This window comes from Mustela nivalis, assembly GCF_964662115.1.
Source record: "Mustela nivalis genome assembly, chromosome: 5".
NCBI lineage: Eukaryota > Metazoa > Chordata > Mammalia > Carnivora > Mustelidae > Mustela > Mustela nivalis.
In genome coordinates this window covers 3,657,865-3,676,874 of record NC_139024.1, presented here as the reverse complement: position 1 = coordinate 3,676,874, position 19,010 = coordinate 3,657,865, and positions in this window count along the sequence as shown.

Sequence of the window (19,010 nt, the reverse complement as noted above, 5' to 3'; positions counted from 1 at the left end):
AGGTCTAGTTAGCCTCCGGGCTGCGTTACAAGGTTTCTGATGCACTCAGCCGTCTCACGTTGCCAGGGTCCTCTGAGGGAGGGGCTCTTGTCATCCCCAGGGGTGGCTCTGGCTGGCACAAACCCAGCTCTTGATCTCACTGGCTGTTCACTTCCATCCAACCTGCCAGAAGACAAAGGCGAGCCACAGAGAGGTTCACGGCAGGTTCAACATCCCCCAGCTCCTAAGTGTGAAGCCAAGATAGGCGCCCAGGTGGAGGACTCCTCATGACCCTTCTGTGACGTCCCAAGCTCCACAGCGGGGCCGCCGAGAGGTGGGGAGCAGAGGGGACAGACAGAGGAGGATGAGGGCAGGGGCCAGGCGGGGAGAGCAGGGTTTGGAAGCTGCGTGCACACTCCCCGGGTGCAAAAGAACGAAGAGGAGGAAAGCCAGGTACCTGGAATGGGAAAAACCGTGGAGGGCGGCCCTCCCGGAACTGGCTCAAGGGAGGCCGCAAGAAAGCGTGGGTGGATCTGCTTGAAAACCAACAGAGCAGCCCGTGATGATGACAGCAGCACGGCCAGGTAAGCCAAGGTCAGGGCACAGCGAGAAACCAGAGTGTGAAGGCAGTGTGACACCCGGGCCACACGTCGGAGGTCAGCACGTTATCCCACGCCCCGGGATGGCTACAGAGACCGGCCCCGGTACACACTCCACCTGGGGATGTGGAGAAACTCAAGGATCCTGCGAAGCTGCCGCCCAGCAGGGCCGCCGATCCGGAGGTGGGAAGAGTCCCACAGCTCGGGTAACTGCCGCAAGTAAGACGCACCATTAGGAGAGCAAAGAGTCGCTCTGCGGCCCTTGTGTCCTGGCTGTAAGCCCGGGAGTCTTTCGAGTAACTCTGCTTTGGACACTCCACTTCTCCGGATTCGTGACACAAGCAGCAAGTTGGACAGAACCTCCTGGCCAGTGTATGGATCTAAACATCCTAACTCACCCACACACGTCAACATGCGCACATACCGATGCCTGCGCTGGTGAAATTAGCTCAGCTCCTCTCCCGCGCCTTCACCCTTACTCATTTTAGCTCTCTCCAGACTGCTGAACTCTATCTCATCCTACAAAATGCTTAGATTATTTCAATGGAAAGGTTGTCACACATCTTATTGTGTACTAACTTTCCGTATCAAGGTCTGAAAAAACCTCTGATTTTCATTTGAATTTTTAATAACACACATTTTTTCCCCCAGAAAAGCAATAAAATGATCAGCCAAGAATCATCAGATAAAAGATTTCCTACTTTAATAGGCAATGATGTTAACAGATTTTAATTTTAAAAATCATTTTGACATTAGGAGATCTTTCCTAGATAATTTAACATAAATTATCTAACTAAGAAAGAAACAATTTTTAAAAACAACTTTCATTTTCTTTTCTTTCTTTTGCTGTCAAAAATTCTGAACGCTTATTAATTGCTTCTGCTGACAATAACTTTTAACAAACATGTTTCTGTATGAGTTTTTAATAATATATTTTCTATGTCAGAGAAAGACAAAATGGCAATTACTTAGGAAGTTATTTAAAGATATTTTTAGGCATAATGGCTGGGAAATGTTCTGTATGGTTACAGCTAACAATGCAACAATGCGGAGAAAGCAGCCTGAGCCCAGAGATGTTCAGAGGGGAGTCAGAATAACCAGAAAGGAATTGTTCCCATGGGTTTGTTTCTCTTGAACTCCAATCCCCTCCATTGTCTTCAGTGAGCACTAAATGCCAATTTATATTAATTGGATGAGAATAAAAAACTTGAGCTTTCATTATTTTTTTCTTAGACTTGTAAAAGACGGATATTTTGTGATTTAAGCTTTGAATTTATTTCACATTTCTTATGGCTGGTTTTCATTAGAATCAAAGCTATGACACTTAGATAAAGATACTGAAAGGTCCGTTCTCTGGTTGCTGAAGGCTGAGGCATGCAATTCCTATGAAAGGCCAATTAGCCTCACATTAATCAGCCAGCGTGGGTCTGAGCCCGTCGCCATCCACTTCCCTCCCACCTGGGGCCTTGGACCGTTTTGCTGCTCATTAGGAGCCACACCAGAGGGGGCTTAACAGGAGGAGAAGGGGACAAAACAGGAATGGGTGTCTTTCACTACCCAGTAGCCTTGTGGCAAATAATTTATTACGGCAGGAAGTGACCGCTGTGTGCACAAGGCCTGCTCTGGGCTTCCGCTGGTCCATGTGTGCCCTCTCCTAGATACGCAGGCACCCTCTAAACCAAGCTACACCATGTTTTATATTGCAAACCTTTCAAAAAGTGCTTTCCAGTGTTGTTTCTTTAAATATTCCATTACTAGATATGATAAATATTATAGTTAAAATATATACATGGATTTTGCCAACAGAATTAAATTAACATTTACAAGTCAGTTCATACCCTTTATCATATTCACGGGGGGAGTCTTGGGTGCAGGGTTAACAAACACACTTCCTTCCCAGGCATGTACGGCAAACAGAGATGAATCTTGGACAAGAACCCATTTTATATTATACCTTTCTCCTAAAGAAACTGATACAACCACTTGATACGACCCTAGGAAAAAAAATAGAAAGGATGCAAACTGTCATCCTAAACTCTGTTCAGACGGCATCTCTCTCTCACTGAGTTTTCTCTTTTCCACAAACTGAGTGGCAAATTTATTATTGCCAAAGAGATTTTGTTTATAATGTGGAGAGAAGATATTCAGCATCAATGAGGTCATTTCAGAAAAAAAAAAAAAAAAAAAACCACCTGATAAGGATAAAAACATCTTCATATCCTTTTTGGGCATCTATTTATAGCTAGCCCCTTAAAACAAAACAAAACAAAAACAGTCAGCCACCATTATTATTCTCCAACTTGTTTCTGGTTTCCTTCTCTTCACCCCTCACGTATTTCCACTTTGTAAAAGAACCCAGTGGCCTTTCGATGCCCCCTTCTCCCCATCCTCTTCTCTGTCTCCTGCCCCTTCCCACCCCACTTGACCCATCTGCCCTATACTTTTTTTTTTTCTTTTAGTCTTTGATCACTATTATTGGTTCAGAGAACCTTTGTCTAACTTAGTCTTTACATACAGAGAAGTATGATAGTTTTTACTCTGGGGAACAAAATCCAGCAAAATATATGCCAAAGGCTTATCTCCAGAGATGGCTGAGGGCTGTTCAGACTGTTTCTGCTACCTTCTAGGCCTGTAAAGACGACTCATTTCAGAACTGTGAGTGTGTCCCAGACTCTGTGAACTAGTAGGACTTCCAAAAGCAAAGACATAAAAATTTCAGATAAAGAATACGGAGAATAGCAGTGAGGAAAGGCTGTGGGAATGTTTCATTTGCACCGAACTACTTTCGACCTCAGTATATCCCCTATGCTGTATTTGCTGTATTTCTTTTTTTTTTTTCATTTTGTTGCATTATTTCCAGCTTACAGAAAGTAAGCATTTTTTTTTCTATAAACATATATTTTTATCCCCAGGGGTACAGGTGTGTGAATCACCAGGTTTTCACACTTCACAGCACTCACCAAAGCACATACCCTCCCCAATGTCCATAATCCCACCCCCTTCTCCCCAAACCCCTCCCCCCAGCAACCCTCAGTTTGTTTTGTGAGATTAAGAGTCACTTATGGTTTGTCTCCCTCCCGATCCCATCTTGTTTCATTGATTCTTCTCCTACCCACTTAAGCCCCCATGTTGCATCACCACTTCCTCATATCAGGGAGATCATATGATAGTTGTCTTTCCCTACTTGACTTATTTCGCTAAGCATGATACGCTCTAGTTCCATCCATGTTGTCGCAAATGGCAAGATTTCATTTCTTTTGATGGCTGCATAGTATTCCATTGTGTATATATACCACATCTTCTTGATCCATTCATCTGTTGATGGACATCTAGGTTCTTTCCATAGTTTGGCTATTGTGGACATTGCTGCTATAAACATTCGGGTGCACGTGCCCCTTTGGATCACTACGTTTGTATCTTTAGGGTAAATACCCAATAGTGCAATTGCTGGGTCATAGGGCAGTTCTATTTTCAACATTTTGAGGAACCTCCATGCTGTTTTCCAGAGTGGCTGCACCAGTTTGCATTCCCACCAACAGTGTAGGAGGGTTCCCCTTTCTCCGCATCCTCGCCAGCATCTGTCATTTCCTGACTTGTTGATTTTAGCCATTCTGACTGGTGTGAGGTGATACCTCACTGTGGTTTTGATTTGTATTTCCCTGATGCCGAGTGATATGGAGCACTTTCTCATGTGTCTGTTGGCCATCTGGATGTCTTCTTTGCAGAAATGTCTGTTCATGTCCTCTGCCCATTTCTTGATTGGATTATTTGTTCTTTGGGTGTTGAGTTTGCTAAGTTCTTTATAGATTCTGGACACTAGTCCTTTATCTGATATGTCGTTTGCAAATATCTTCTCCCATTCTGTCAGTTGTCTTTTGATTTTGTTAACTGTTTCCTTTGCTGTGCAAAAGCTTTTGATCTTGATGAAATCCCAATAGTTCATTTTTTCCCTTGCTTCCCTTGCCTTTTGCGTTGTTCCTAGGAAGATATTTCTGCGGCAGAGGTCGAAGAGGTTGCTGCCTGTGTTCTCCTCAAGGATTTTGATGGATTCTTTTCGCACATTGAGGTCCTTCATCCATTTTGAGTCTATTTTTGTGTGTGGTGTAAGGAAATGGTCCAATTTCATTTTTCTGCATGTGGTTGTCCAATTTTCCCAGCACCATTTATTGAAGAGACTGTCTTTTTTCCATTGGACATTCTTTCCTGCTTTGTCGAAGATTAGTTGACTATAGAGTTGAGGGTCTATTTCTGGGCTCTCTATTCTGTTCCATTGACCTATGTGTCTGTTTTTGTGCCAGTACCATGCTGTCTTGATGATGACATCCAAGCAAAAGATCAGCAAGGAAATAAAGGCCTTAAACGACACACTGGACCAGATGGACATCACAGATATATTCAGAATATTTCATCCCAAAGCAACAGAATACACATTCTTCTCTAGTGCACATGGAACATTCTCCAGAATAGATCACATACTCGGTCCTAAATCAGGACTCAACCAGTATCAAAAGATTGGGATCATTCCCTGCATATTTTCAGACCACAATGCTCTAAAGCTAGAACTCAACCACAAAAGGAAGTTTGGAAAGAACCCAAATACATGGAGACTAAACAGCATCCTTCTAAAGAATGAATGGGTCAACCGGGAAATTAAAGAAGAATTGAAAAAAATCATGGAAACAAATGATAATGAAAATACAACAGTTCAAAATCTGTGGGACACAACAAAGGCAGTCCTGAGAGGAAAATATATAGCGATACAAGCCTTTCTCAAGAAACAAGAAAGGTCTCAGGTACACAACCTAATCCTACACCTAAAGGAGCTGGAGAAAGAACAAGAAAGAAACCCTAAGCCCAGCAGGAGAAGATAAATCATAAAGATCAGAGCAGAAATCAATGAAATAGAAACCAAAAAAACAATAGAACAAATCAACGAAACTAGGAGCTGGTTCTTTGAAAGAATTAATAAAATTGACAACCCCCTCGCCAGACTTATCAAAAAGAAAAGAAAAAGGACCCAAATAAATAAAATCATGAATGAAAGAGGAGAGATCACAACTAACACCAAAGAAATACAAACTATTATAAGAACATACTATGAGCAACTCTACGCCAATAAATTTCACAATCTGGAAGAAATGGATGCATTCCTAGAAACATATAAACTACCACAACTGAACCAGGAAGAAATAGAAAGCCTGAACAGACCCATAATCAGTAAGGAGATTGAAACAGTCATTAAAAATCTCCAAACAAACAAAAGCCCAGGGCCAGACGGCTTCCCGGGGGAATTCTACCAAACATTTAAAGAAGAACTAATTCCTATTCTCCTGAAACTGTTCCAAAAAATAGAAATGGAACGAAAACTTCCAAACTCATTTTATGAGGCCAGCATCACCTTGATCCCAAAACCAGACAAGGATCCCACCAAAAAAGAGAGCTCTAGACCGATATCCTTGATGAACACAGATGCAAAAATACTCAACAAAATACTAGCCAATAGGATTCAACAGTACATTAAAAAGATTATTCACCACGACCAAGTGGGATTTATTCCAGGGCTACAAGGTTGGTTCAACATCCGCAAATCAGTCAATGTGATATAGCACATCAATAAAAGAAAGAACAAGAACCATATGATACTCTCAAAAGATGCTGAAAAAGCATTTGACAAAGTACAGCATCCCTTCCTGATCAAAACTCTTCAAAGTGTAGGGATAGAGGGCACATACCTCAATATCATCAAAGCCATCTATGAAAAACCCACCGCAAATATCATTCTTAATGGAGAAAAACTGAAAGCTTTTCCGCTAAGGTCAGGAACACGGCAGGGATGTCCATTATCACCACTGCTATTCAACATAGTACTAGAGGTCCTAGCCTCAGCAATCAGACAACAAAAGGAAATTAAAGGCATCCAAATCGGCAAAGAAGAAGTCAAATTATCACTCTTCACAGATGATATGATACTATATGTGGAAAACCCAAAAGACTCCACTCCAAAACTGCTAGAACTTATACAGGAATTCAGTAAAGTGTCTGGATATAAAATCAATGCACAGAAATCAGTTGCATTTCTCTACACCAACAACAACACAGAAGAAAGAGATATTAAGGAGTCAATCCCATTTACAATTGCACCCAAAACCATAAGATACCTAGGAATAAACCTAACCAAAGAGACACAGAATCTATACTCAGAAAACTATAAAGTACTCATGAAAGAAATTGAGGAAGACACAAAGAAATGGAAAAATGTTCCATGCTCCTGGATTGGAAGAATAAATATTGTGAAAATGTCTATGCTACCTAAAGCAATCTACACATTTAATGCAATTCCTATCAAAGTACCATCCATCTTTTTCAAAGAAATGGAACAAATAATGCTAAAATTTATATGGAACCAGAAAAGACCTCGAATAGCCAAAGGGATATTGAAAAAGAAAGCCAACGTTGGTGGCATCACAATTCCGGACTTCAAGCCCTATGCTGTATTTCTAATCCATGATTTCTCCTGAGTGAACACAAAGGCCAGGCTCATTCAGAATGAAAAGGAATTAGGTATGTTCCTCGCGTGGGTGACAGCCCAGTGCTGGTTACCGAGGACTAACCCAGTAAGCACAGAACAATAGACTGATTGACTCAAGGTTGCAGTGAGTCCGTAGCCAGCCTGGAACAGTGTAAGTCTGGCTGGGCTGTGTTGTGTCGTGTCGTGTCGTGTTTATTCCAGTGTAGTTAACACACAGTGTCATGTTAGTTTCAGGTGCACAATGTCATCGTTCAGCAAGTTTGTGCATTACTCAGTGCTCCCCATGAGAATAAGTTTGGTGCACTTCATGTCTTTGAAAGAAGATGACATAATAAATGCTTACTTCAAATCAGTGGAAAACCAGAGTGATAATTTGAACCTTGGATTATTTTAAAAGAAATCTCCCCCTCCGGAAACAAACAAAGAAACACAAACAAAAACCGAATCTCTCCTAGGCAAAGAAAAGGCCACAGAGTCACACACCTGACCCAGACCTTTAAGAAAAGAAATGTGTGGGGGTGCCTGGGGGGGCTCAGTGGGTTAAACCTCTGCCTTCGGCTCAGATCATGATCTCAGGGTCCTGGGATCAAGCCCCGCATCGGGCTCTCTGCTTAGCAGGGAGCCTGCTTCCTCCTCTGCTTGCCTCTCTGTCTACTTGTGATCTTTGTCTGCCAAATAAATAAATAAAATCTTTAAAAAAGAAAAAGAAAGAAAAGAAATGTGTGTTAACTCTGTAAGGGAGAAAAATGATCAGGCACCAGTTATCCTCAAATACTACCATTTCTCCCTACAATTATGCAGGATAATGTAGCCATGTGCCATCATCATCACTGGGAGCCACCCAGTAAATCTGATGTCTCCCATGTCCCTTCGCCACTGCAGGGAGCTTAACTAGGGTGTGGTAAAGGTAGGATACACACCGAGTAGGACAGGAAGGGGAAGACAATATTCCAGCTCTTCTATGGCAAAGAAAAGAGGAGAGAAGACAGGCACTTCGATACATTCTTTTAAGACTGACACGGAGATAAACAGTTTCACAACTTGGCTGTAAATTCTTTAAGTTTCCAGCCTTAGGTTTAAATTTTATATATAAATACAACACATTGTTACTTATGTCAGTTCCTGTTTCATAATCTGGGTATTTTGTGTCACGTGCAACAATTCTTTTACTCCGGATAAATAAGACATGAAGCTGCTCTCCTCCTCCACACCTGGACCCTAACCGAGGTCTGCACGAGTTGCCCTCTAGACATCAGCTCGAAGAAAGGCACGGGAAGTCTGTGTTAATTGGGACAAATTCCTAGACTCTGACAGCAGAGTACGAGAAAGGATAAATGGTATTCATTTCTTCCATTTCAACTGCTGGTCTTTACTAATTCTTTTCTCTAATCATTTATTCAGGAGAAATGATGTGTCAAGAGCACTGCCCTCCCAGGTACACTCCCGAGGGTCACAGCTTTCGCAGGTGAGTGAGGCCGGCGCTCCTCAAAGGGCCACAGGTTCAGCTGCAGGTAAATGTGAGAGATGTGCTGTGGGGACAGGGACTCTAGCTTTGAACCTCTACTGTGAAAAAACTGGTAAATATCGTCTTGGATAAAAGCCACTTTTCTAAATTTCTCTAGCAGAACTTACTTATGATAAACTTCCTTTAAGATTGGTGACTTTTTTTTTCATTTTTTTCATAATGTACATTTTGGGGGCATAAGTATAGAATAAAAGCTCAGCCGGCACACATTCAGTCTCCTCCTGGGATAAATCAGCTGAACAAATTTATAAAAATCCATTGTTTGGTGGGTGGTATTTGGGGACTATGAGAAAGTGCCTCAAAGCTTAGGGACAGGGTTCACATTCTGCTCTAATAAAAGCTAATGAAAACCCACAGGTGACAGGGCAGGCCATAGATGTACAGATAATACATTTTACTTGTATCTACAGTAACTCAAGTGACTTCCTCTACCTGGTAGAGAGAAAAGAAAGGCGAGGTGGGAGTTCATTTATAAATGAGTTTCTGAGTGAATGGGGACTCACGCATCAACCCATCAAGACAAAAGCTTGGCTCCAGAAAGACTGGGCCTAGTACAGTGCCCTGATTTATTTCTTTATTTTTTAAAAGATTGTTATTTATTTATTTATTTGAGAGAGGCAGAGATAGCGAGAGAAAGCACAAACAGGGAGGAGACGGAGAAGCAGACGCTCCACTGAGCAGGGAGTTTTATGTGGAGATCAATCCCATGACCCTGGAATCATGACCTGAGGTGCAGGTAGAAGCTTAACGGACTGAGCTGCTCAGGTGCCCCCAGTGTCCTGATTTAAAAGAAATCTTTAATCTTCTTCTAAGTAAAGGGAGGATAGTGGGTTGAAAGGTGTCTACTCAAAATCCACGTCCATCCAGAATGTGAACTTACTTGAAAATAGGGTCTTTGCAGGTGTAACAGGTAGGGATCTCAAGAGGAAATCATCCTGGATTTAGGGTCTACCGAATTCCAGGAACTGATGTCTTTGTAGGAAGAAGAGAGGATGCAGTCACCGGAGGGAGGAAAACGTCACATGAAATGACGCTGAGATCCAAGCGATGCCTCCACAAGCCAGGAGATCTGGGAGCCACCAGAAGGTTGGAGAGGAAGCATTCTTCCCTAGAGCCTTCTGAGGAAGCAGGACCTGCTGAATCAATTTCAGCGTTTTGGCCTCTAGAACTATGAGCAATAAATGTGTTTTAGGCCCCCGTGTCTGTGGTCTTTTGTTCTAATGGCCCTATCCAACAATCTCATAAAACTCACAAATGAGAGAAAACATTCTGGCCAGAGAGAACAAGATGAGCAAAACTGGGTTTGAGGGACCTAAGGAGCTGGGAAGGAGAAGAGCCAGGATTCATTGTGGCTGGGAGTAGGATACTGGTAGGCAGAGTCAAGTACAGATGGGGCTCCCCAGAAGGGCACCCACTTTGGCATTACATCAACCTAATAACTCCTACATATTAGTCAACATTTATTTAGAGGAGGCTCAAAGCTCCGTAAGGGTGGAGGTGACCCACCCTCACGAACCACCCTCACGAACCTCTTCATCGTTGGCTCACTTTAGTGAGGTGACCTGCACGCTGCTCTATTCAGGACTGTTGAGTTGACACTTGTTGGTCCCTATAATCGTGAAAGCTCCCTTTTAACCATCAAATGTCTCCCAGTCTGAAGAACAAATCCTGCGGTCGTCCTACCCATTCATGGACGCCCATGGCACACAGTAGCTATTCGAGGCATGAGTTATGAACACTTAATGAAAGAAATATAATAGCAGTAATATTTAGCACTTTTTAATTGTCCATATGCTGGGCAGTGTTCTCAGTATTTTCTCATTTTACTTTGTGCACTGCCACAGTGAGATAGGTTCTATTAATATCCTCATTTTACAGATGAGGTGTAAAGACAGTTAAATCATTGCCAAAGGTCATCACAGCTACTAAGTGGCTGAGCCAGAATAACAAATATTCGTAGGGCACAAGGGTCAGTGTTTCGCAAATCCCTTTCATAAACATCAACAAATTTAATCTCACCTAATACTTTTTACTAACCCTTTTTCAAATATTAGGTTCAGTATTGTAAGAGTCACTTAGGGTTTAGGAAGATTAAATTAATTTGCCAAGATGACACAGGAGTTTCTACACAGGTAGTAGGCTTCTATCCAGGTCAAAATCTATAGAAAAATCACCTGAGGTGCCAACAAGACGAACATATTTTCACACCCCATCTTAGACCTATGGAATAAGAATCTGGAGTGGCGTGTCCTGGCAATCTGCATTTCAAATCATCTCCCCTGTGACTCCTAATGTGAAGTCAAGTTGAGAATGTCCACCAAGATCAAGAGCTGGGTGGGCACTTGACCTCTGGCCTCTTGGTCCCAACCATTCCTCACCCACTGAAGCCCTCCTTTCTGCTCACAAAGGCATTCTGTGCTCCCTCCTAAACCTCCTCAGCCTCTGCTCCAGTAGGTTATTGATGTAACCCAGATAGACATATACCTTCGACTCTGTGACTTTCCTGACAAGGATGCCCCATCCATGTAGGCCTTGGGGTCTAGAAGAACCAAGACTACTGTCTGGGTCACATTCCCACAACCACCGAGGAAGGCGTTCCATCCGACTAGCTCCACAGGCTGTGAAGGAGAATGGGTGTACTCAGAAGTGGACAGGGGAAAGATTTAATCTGTCATGTAAACTCTTAATGGGTTCCATGGACTACAAAGAAAGCACATTATACAAATACATAGAGAGAGAGAGAACACAATGCCAGTTGTTTGTGTCAGACATTCACAAACTACCCATATCAGATGTGGCATCAATTATACTTCAAAGGGCAGAGCCTGGAATTAACATACAAATAGTAATACACTGTGTGCCCAAGGGCATGTGACATCTATAAGCCTAGACTGTGCTGAGTAATTTGTAAACCTATAAAATGTCTGGAGCAGCACAAAGTGAAGCCAGAAATGGAAAACAGGTTTTAAGTCAATGAAGACTTGATGAACCACTTTGCTTTTCCTGGTTTTATAATCTAGCACACCAGCTCTTTTGAAATATACCAAAGTCAAAAAGGAAAACAGGCTGAAGGAGACATCACACAAGGATGCAGATCTGGTCCTACTTCAAGTAGAAAGAATCTGAAATAAAGGAATGTTTTGGGAAATATAATTTTTTTCAATACATTGATTTTTATTAAGTTTCCATGGGATGGAGGGGAGGAGGCCGTAACCTAGGACAGAATGTTAGAACACAATCTGTTAGAACAAAAAGCGATAGCATTGCATCCGTACTGACACTACACACACACACACACACACACAGAGAGCATACTTACAGTGTAACCAAACTAACAGTCCTAGAAGAAAATAGGAATGCATTCTTTAACCTGAATCTACTCACAGCCTTAAAAACCATGACTCAAAATCATGATGCAATAAAATATTAATACATTTAACCACATCAAAATAAAAAAATAGTCTTTCCACGGCAAACAGAACAAAGGCAAAGACAAACAAAACAAAAACAAAAACAAAACCAGATTCTTAACTACAGAGAACAAACAGATGGTTTTCCTGAGGGGAGGGGGTGGGGAGATGAATGAAATAGGTGAAGGGGAAAAAAAAACACAAAGAAATAGGTGAAGGGGATTAAGAGGACATTTCCTGTGTTGAGCAATGGATAAAGTATAAAGTTGCTGAATCACTACCTCGTACACCTGAAACTAATATTGCACTATGTTAACTACACTGGAATTAAAAACAGAACAAAAACTTGGGGAAGGAACGTCAACAGAAAACAAGGCCAAGACAAGTGACAGTGGGAGAAAATACTTTCAACTTAGGATACAGGGAAATCTTAAAAACTGAAAGTAAAGTTTAACAATCTGAAAGAAAACATGTATGGAAGACAAAATATGTACAAATGAATACTAAAACATGAAAAGATGATGAATTTTAATTATAATAAAATAAGCACGTATTGAAACTATGCCTCTTTACATCAGTAACTTTGACTATATTTCGAAGGCTTCACAAATACTGTTGGTGAAGAAACTTGCAGATCGCTGGTGGGAGAGGCTGGCACCGGCTAATGCAACAGAGTCTGACTTTATCACTTAGCAGAGTGTCTTTGAGGTCCATTTATGTTGTCACAAATGGCAGGGTTTCTTTGTTTTTAATGGCCGAATAATCCTCCACTGCATATTTGTATCATATCTTACTTATCCATTCATGCATCAATGGACACATAAGTGCGGCAAAGAAATTGGGGGTACAGATGTATTTTCTAGTCAGTATTTCCATTTCAGATACCGCCCAGAAGTGAAATTCTTGGATCAAATGTCAGTTCAGTTTTTAATTTTCTGAGGATCTTCCATACTGTTTTCCAGAGTGCCTACGCCATTTTGCATGCTCACCAACGGTGCACAAGGCTTTCTTTTTCTCACATCCTCTCCAACACTTGTTATTTCAAGTCCTTTTCATGACAGCCATTCCCACAGGTGTGAGGTTGGATAACTTATTTTTAACATAAGCTGAAATGTATTTTAAGCCCCTTTCTTCAATAAATCATAACATATTACATATTTTTTTGTGAAAAGTCTTTTTTTCACATAATAATTTACCCTAGAACTTATTACATGGGAGTAATGTGAGATTTTCCTTATTCTTTTCCATAACTACATGGTGATCTCACATGTGGTTAAATCATAGTTTTATTCAATCAATACCCTACTGGTGGACATCTGGGTTGATAACTATTTTTTTTTTTTTGAAGTTACAAACAACGCTTCTATGAGTAGTGTGTGTACATATCTTCATGTATTTTTTCCATTACTGATAGATTATTATCAGTATTAGTTTAATGCAGAGCCCAAGGAAGATCAGTATTTTGACAGCAAGGAGCCCACTTAATACCCAAATGTTGTTTCAGAATATAACTTTCCACATAGATGAAAGAGGACTCCTAATACCAGATCTGAGAGAGAAAGTACAATACGATCCCAGAACATCTTTTGTGTGATCCCAGAATATCTTGTGTGTGCCAGAAAGCAAGACTATGCTCAAAGACACATGGGGTCACATTGGCCAAGTTTGGGAAAATATAAACACAAAAAGGAATAATGATGGTAATGGGTTATAAGAAATTGAATAAAGAAAGAATCAATGAATTTATAAAGATACTCAAAATACAGGGGTGCGAAGTGAGGAAGAGCTCCTCTATACAGAAGAATGATATAGGATAGATACGGAAGGAATGATAGACTAAGAAAATGTTATTTTTAAAACCTTAATCTAATAACTCATTCAGTTAAAGATCCCCAGTAGAGCAAGAGGATAAAAGAGTGCTAGGAATCAAGATACTTGCACAAATTTCAGAGGTGGAGGGTTTTTCTGCAGAAGCGGATCTGGCAGCCGTCCCCCTAGGCAGGGCTCATACAACCATCATCAGTTACAAACTACGCAATGTTGGTGACAATGATGTTTAACTGAATGTACTGATGAAGAAAGATGAAAACAAAGACAGCTCGCAGTACATTTTGCCAGGCAACTGGCCTGGAGTCTTTGAAATGTCTGTTTTTGAAAAAAAAAATCCAAAAAGGATATGTGTGAGGGGATTGTTCCAAAGTAAAAGAGATTAAAGATGCATGATAACTAAATGCAATGTGTGATCCTTGACTGAATTCTTGATCAAAAAGATTTAAAAAAAAAAAAAAAAGAAAAGAAAAAAAAGACGCTATAAAGGACATTTGGGAATGACTGGAGGGAACATTTGCATAAGACATAAGACATACCATTGTATCGGTGTTAAATTTCTTGGGTATGAATAGGTATGGTGGCTATGTAGAAGAATGCCTTTATTTTTTGTAGGTATTGCCTGTAACGCTTAGGACCAAACTGGCCCGCTGTCTGCAGCACGTCTGACATCGGGGGCAGGAAGGGAAGGACAGATGGGGAGGAGGAAGGAGCCAGAGAACAAACACTAAAGCTAATGAAACAAAGTGTTAAGAGCTGGGCGTCTAGGTAAAGGTCACGCAGGCATTTGTTATACAGGTTTATTTTTTACTTTTCAACACTGAAATTTTATAAAATAAAAAAGAGAGATAATAGAGCCCTGCTCAATCACCACATGGGAAGTACCCACTGAAAACAAGGAATGAGGGAGAACTCCACAATCTGCGAGAGAAAACAACCACACACGTTGCGCGCAACTGTGACCTGATTAACTTCTCTCTCCTGTTGCTCTGTCTCCCTTAAAATCTGAACTTAAAAAGAAAGGACCGAGGGAGATGCAAGCAGAATCCAAACTTGCCTGAGTGAAAAAGAAATCTTTACTCTGAAAACCAGAAAGCTATTTAACAGTATGGATTACTGCTACAGTTTATTTATTTTTACTTTTTTTATTTTAAAGATTTTATCTATTTATTTGTCAGAGAGATAGAGAGAGTACAGGCAGGCAGAGAGGCAGGCAGAGAGAGGGGTGGGGGGAATCAGGCTCCCCCAGGAGCAAGATGTGGGACTGGATCTCAGGACGCTGCGATCACGACCTGAGCTGAAGGCAGCTGCTTAACCGACTGAGCCACCCAGGCGTCCCACCACTACAGTTTAAAGAAAAGAGTAATAGTCAGTGGAAGAATGTGGCCAGTGGCCTCAAAGCTCAGCAGCTCATACAAACTTTAAGAACCACTACAATGGGGGCGCCTGGGTGGCTCAGTGGTTAAGCCGCTGCCTTCGGCTCAGGTCATGATCTCAGGGTCCTGGGATCGAGTCCCGCATCGGGCTCTCTGCTCCGCAGGGAGCCTGCTTCCTCCTCTCTCTCTCTCTGCCTGCCTCTCTACCTACTTGTGATTTCTCTCTGTCAAATAAATAAATAAAATCTTTAAAAAAAAAAAAAAAAAGAACCACTACAATGAATAAATATATTTCTGCAAACTAATGAAATATTAGAATCCCAAAACAACTTGTGAAGCAGAATGCGATTCAGGGACTAAAGTGCTTCGAGGACAACCAAAGAAAACAACTTGGTTCGTGAATGCCCTTCTTTCTTAAAGAGGCAACAGAAAGAACCTTCTTCAACAGTTTGCGATAAAGAACCTTTCCACATCATAAGCTTCATTTTTTTTTTTCCCAAAGATTTTATTTATTTATTTGACAGACAGAGATCACAAGTAGACAGAGAGTCAGGTAGAGAGACAGGGGGAAGCGCTAAGCAGAGAGCCTGATGCGGGGCTCGATCCCAGGACCCTGGGATCATGACCAGAGCTGAAAGCAGAGACCTTAACCCACTGAGCCACCCAGGTGCCCCCATAAGCTTCAAACAGATACAGAAGGTATCTTCCATGCAAGGAGATAGTGTAAAAAAAAAAAAAAAAAAAAGAATAAAGTAAATTAAAATCCTCCCAGATGGCTACCCAAACGATCAAAAGGGCAAAAGATAGTGAAGAAACACATTTGCTAAAGTCCATATGAGAGAGTATGTGAGAACATTTGCATTATGATAAACATCTCATTGGAGTAAACTGACTCATTTTTTAAGGTATTTTGGCAAAACTTAACAATATTTTAAATGCACATATAGAAATTCTCACATAAATGCTGAAAGACATATGTCCAATGTGTGGTCACTGCAGTGACAATTAAAAAAAAAAGTGGGAACCACCTGAACATTCACTCGTTTGGGGCTGCTGTCGCTCGTCCATTCAACTGGTTAGTATCTGCTGCGATTCCACAGGGCTCACATGAAAAAAGATACTGTCCATTTTTTAAATAAAAACTTCAAGTTGTACAGTAGCACATCTTATTAGTAGTATTGCCAGAATCATCATTAGTATCACTATCATATAATCATGAACCCATTTAGTTACACATGTATGTAACTATGTATCCGCATTCTTACTGACTGTACATACCAACTCGCCATTATCTCTAACGAATGGGATCAGGAGGGAAAAGGGAAATTTTCAGTTTTTCCTTTTACTTTCTATACTTCTGGAACTTAAAAAAGCAGAGGGGCACCTGGGTGGCTCAGTCATTTAAGTGGATGCCTTCTGCTCAGGTCCTTCGGCTCAGGTCATGATCTCAGGGTCCTGGGATCAAGCCTGGCATCGGGCTTGGGAGCTTGCTTCTCCCTCTCCCTCTGCCCTTCTTCCCCGCTTGTTCTCTTTCTCTCTTTCAAATAAATAAAACCTTAAAAAAAAAAAAAAAAGAATAGACATTTGTTGCTTTGATCCTTTTGAAAGGACATCTGGGAAAATATCTGCAAGTCATTAAATCCCTAATATCTTTCCTTTTTTTTTCTTTGTCAGAAAAGATGACAGAAAATGTTGTACATGCAGAAATTAATTCTCTTTTGTTACTCTCCTGCTAATATGTCTGCTCTTGATGTTGTCTCTTTCATTTCGCACCGCTGGCTGTAACTTCTTTCTGACCCGCATTTTACCTAAGTTCCCCTAAAGACAACCTCATTTTACACACAGTTGCTTAGATGAGAGCTATTCCTTCACCTCCCTGGTTTTTTTTTTTAAGATTTTATTTATTGTGTTCCCTCTCTCACTGTGTCTCTTTCTGTCAAATAAATAAATAAAATCTGAAAAAAAAAACTTATTTGAGAGAGAGAGAGAGAACGCACAAGCAAGAACCTAGGGAGGGCAAGGAGAGAGGAAGAGAGAAGATTTCAAGCAAACTCCGTGCTGAGCGTGGAGCCCAACGTGCAGCTCAGTCTCATCACCCTGAGATCACGACCTGAGCTGAAATCAAGAGTTGGGCACTCAACTGATTGAGCCATCCAGCTAACCCACTCACCTCCCCTTTTGAGGAAACAACAACAACAACAAAAAATACCAGAATATTTAGGTGTGTAACTTTCATTCTCTTCATTCTAAGGAGACTTTTTTTTTCTTTTCCCTTCCACCTCAGATGTGTGCTTACTTTTCACGTGGATGAGATACTGGAAAGTTTATTTCAATACAATTGGAGTGTGTGGGAAGGGAGAGTGTGTGTGCACGCCGGCACACAGGAGCACAGGACATGCACACACACGGCTCAAAACTTCCAGAAGCCTTTGTGAGAGCTCCAGTAAAGGTCAGAGTTGTAAGATCAGAAGCAAAGGATGATGGAAATGGGCACGTCACACTCCGAAGGGCGCCGTTGTCTCTGATTACACTGGTGAGCTTCAGAACCCTTCACTTTTTGCAGTTATCACAGTGAAAAAGTATTGAAGCTGAGAATGAAACTATGCCAGTGTTATTAATGCTATTTTAATGTTATATTTTAAAAATGTATACACTGAAACTGATGTAACATTGTGTGTCAACTATACTCAAATAAAATAAAGGAAATGTAAAATTTGTACATATACACTTATTTGTATATCAAGATAATCAATATATTCAATATCAGTATCAATTGCATTATAGGTACTAACATTTTAATTTTGAGCAATTCCCATAAACATACTTACTTTTGGATTTTCTTGAACTATAAAAGAAATAAAAAATGGATAACCTTGAGCACTCATTTCAAGATGTTCAGAGCTACAAAACAATACGTCTAGTGGCACAGACTAGTAGCTGACACTTCCTCAGTTACCGTTCGGCCAAACTTAGTGCTCTTGTCTGCCAGCGCTTGACATATCTGAGTGTCGTAGGGTGACTTGTGTCTCCACGAAATTCAGACCTTGAAGTCCTAGCCCTTCACAGTGTGACTGCATTTGGAGACAGGAGTATCAGAAAAGTAAGTTAAAATGAGGTCATTAGGGTGGTTCCTATCTAATCCCACATGACTGTGTCCCGATAAAGGGATCAGAACACAGGGAAGACCTGTGAGCACAAACGGAGAAGACAGGCGTCAACAAGCTGAGGAGAAAGGCCTCTGAGAAAACCAGCCCTTGCCTCCTTACCTCAGCCATCCGGCGTCCAGAACTGCAAGGAAATAAGTTTCTGTTGTTTCAACTCCCCATCCAGCGGGGCTATGTTATGGCTGCACTCGCAAACTAAAACACAGTTTCTGTATCTTTGGGAACCAAAAACTTTCAAAATTCTGCTGCCCACTATTAATAGCAAGAACACTACATTTCTACCTGCCCATTCACCTTTTTATTCATTCCAAAAGAACTTTTGGAGTTTTGGAAAATCAAACCTTTGCTGTCAGAATCTTGACAGACAACACAACACGACAGAACAGAATTTAGGGGGGGCTCCCTCTGTGCAAGTGTTCTACGACAGCACTTAACATCTCCCGCTTGATTCTTGATTCTGTAACAGCAGGTGTTGTCTTGGATCTTCCTCTCTATGTTGGGGATTTTTTTTTCCCATATAAGGGCCTTGGTTTCTCTGTACCTTATGACACCTTAGCATCACGGGCAAGGCCTGGGTTCTTTCATGTCACAGAGCCTCACT